This window comes from Branchiostoma floridae, chromosome 9 (genome assembly GCF_000003815.2).
Source record: "Branchiostoma floridae strain S238N-H82 chromosome 9, Bfl_VNyyK, whole genome shotgun sequence".
In the NCBI taxonomy this organism is placed as follows: Eukaryota; Metazoa; Chordata; class Leptocardii; order Amphioxiformes; family Branchiostomatidae; genus Branchiostoma; species Branchiostoma floridae.
The window spans coordinates 3,812,306-3,815,220 of NC_049987.1; the positions used below are offsets into that span (position 1 = coordinate 3,812,306).

General features: G+C 40.1%; 1 protein-coding gene across 1 annotated transcript in view; it reads right to left on the reverse strand.

The window, feature by feature from the left end:
• Nucleotides 1-2,915, reverse strand: part of LOC118422727 — a 68,504-nt gene that overhangs the window by 4,805 nt on the left and 60,784 nt on the right. The window lies entirely within an intron of this gene.

A 2,915-nucleotide genomic window follows, 5' to 3' on the forward strand; every position in this document is an offset into this window, starting at 1 on the left:
ATAGACTTCTATGTATTAATTCGTGGTTAAATGGGCGCGTTCATAATGAAGCTACGTGAAATTTCAGCAGATTTTTCATTCTATGTCGAGCACATTTACCCTATATCGTGGGAAAAAATTGCCAATGTAAACTATACGTAGGAACTTTTTTTATAGCAATCACAAACTACGGTTAGTCAATCCCCACAAAAGGCACTTTTTCGCTGCTATTGTACAACCGCACCACTCAGAACCCACGACTGTGTACCTCCGACCTAGCGCGCGGCTGCAAAACTTTACCTGCTAATTTCTTCAGGTACAAATAAGCTTTCACCAATCTAACTTTTGAGATCATTTCCGCTGGCTAAAAGGGAATTTCTCACCGCTAAAAACATGCGTCCGTGCAGCCGTTCATTTTTGGCTCGGATCTCTTTTAGGGTCCCCACTCGCGGAGTAATACATCAATGAGACCTTAAGTTTAATGTATTATTGAAAAAATCTATCAGAGGAAAGAATGTCGGTTTCTTCATCATCTCTGAAAGTTTGGGTGTCTTACGTTAATGAATTAGCCTCTGGGAGATAATTAAGTACGAGATCATGATAGGCATGAAAGCGCCACCTAGCGGCGGACAAAGGCCAATGTCGGACAAAGTGCGAAGGCGTCGAGACGGACGCTTTTGACGTGTCGCAAAGACTCATTAGATCAGTCTGTGTTTGAGTTTGACTGAGTAGTGTTCCCTTTGTGACTTTGTCTTTGTTTAATTGGAATATATCTCAGAGAATAGTCGTGTAAGGGATATCGGCACGAAAGGCACGACGAGATTCATCCGGATCTTTCTACGTAAATAAACGGTTCTATAGAGGATCGGGTGAAGGTACTATAGCTCATAAAGTCAAAACAGAGCTTAACGACAAGAAATTGATGTTAGCTGCGTTTCAAGCTCCCTTATACCAGAGGCGGGCAAGCCGAATTGAGCCTTTCTGATTGGCCTTTTATAGGTGTCGCCAAGCCCGGGGTTTGGGGGGGGGGGGGGGTGTTGGAGGGGCGTTCGAGAGAAGGCGGCGATTGCAAAAAATAACTTGGATGTAGTTTGCATCAAGAAAGATAGCTTTAGAACCTTGGTCCTCTTCCAAATGGCTTGTATATCCAGTAGAGTGTGATACAAGAAAAATAACAATAGTAACGCCCTTTGGAAATGTAGACCCGTCCGTTACCATGGTAACGGAAATAGGTACACGGCTAATCTGCAGCCAAAAAATGCGGGGTGGCGCCCGGTTATAAACACTTTTCAAATTTTTGCTCCAGTGCTATTCCTTGATTTTTTATGAATATTTTTGATTTTTATTTAAGGTCTCATTGATGAGTTTCTTCTTCCCATAGACTTCTATGTATTGATTCGTGGTTTAAATGGGCGCGTTCATAATGAAGCTACGTGAAATTTCAGCAGATTTTTCATTCTATGTCGAGCACATTTACCCTATATCGTGGGAAAAAATTGCCAATGTAAACTATACGTAGGAACTTTTTTTATAGCAATTACAAACTACGATTAGTCAATCCCCACAAAAGGCACTTTTTCGCTGCTATTGTACAACAGCACCGCTCAGAACCCACGACTGTGTACCTCCGACCTAGCGCGCGGCTGCAAAACTTTACCTGCTAATTTCTTCAGGTACAAATAAGCTTTCACCAATCTAACTTTTGAGATCATTTCCGCTGGCTAAAAGGGAATTTCTCACCGCTAAAAACATGCGTCCGTGCAGCCGTTCATTTTTGGCTCGGAGTCCCCACTCGCGGAGTAATACATCAATGAGACCATAAGAGGGGCACATTTCGAAACTAGAGTTCCACGACCCCATACCTTCGCCAAATAAGCCTACCTTTCTTTACAACTGCTGTATTAATTGTGTTTGTCATTGATTATGCAAATAAGGTTCTCATTTGCATAAATTACATCAGCTGATCATCTCCACCACCAGACAGCAGACGTACACAATCTATGTTAAGAAAGAAGGCTTTTATCGCATTTTCTGCTAATTAATGCAAATGAGGATCTCATTTGCATAATTGATGTTCAACGATGTTCACCTGTACATAACTTCCAAATGCTACAAGTAAAAATTTCCTGTCATTTACCACAATGAAATAATAGCATTTTCTCATTAATTATGCAAATTAGGTCTTCACTTTGCATAATATACATCAATCAATATTCCTGTCCTTCTCAGTTACAAATGTTACATGTTGCAATGGTCCCATAATGGAACTGGGCGCATTCACCAAATTTCCTAATTGATTATGCAAATTAGACACAAATTTGCTTAATTGTTATGTCATTATATGTAGCATAACTTCAGACATCTACATACCAAAAATCATAACAATCCGTTAATCCTTTCTTGAGTTATTCCCTTTTAAAGTCTGACATTAAACCTGTCCTGCAGTTCCAAAACAAGCCGCTAGGGGGCCCAAATTTACACCACTTACTCTCGGCATCAAGAGCTGTCTACCACTCAATAACCATAGCCGCAGCATGTTCAGAACTTGAGATATCAAACCAGGAAGTTCCGCTGCAGTCCCGTTACAGCCTGCTAGGGGGCCCAAAATCTAATCGCTTCCAGGTCTCATCTAGACCTACCCACATACCGAATATCAATACAATCCATCCAGACATTCTCGTACACAATCTATGTTAAGAAAGAAGGCTTTAATCGCATTTTCTGATAATTTATGCAAATGAGGATCTCATTTGCATAATCAATGTTCAACGATGTTCACCTGTACATAACTTCCAAATGCTACAAGTAAGAAGTTACTGTCATTTACCACAATGAAATTATAGCATTTTCTCATTAATTATGCAAATTAGGTCTTTATTTTGCATAATATATATCAATCAATATTCTTCTCCTTGTCAGTTACAAATGTCACATGT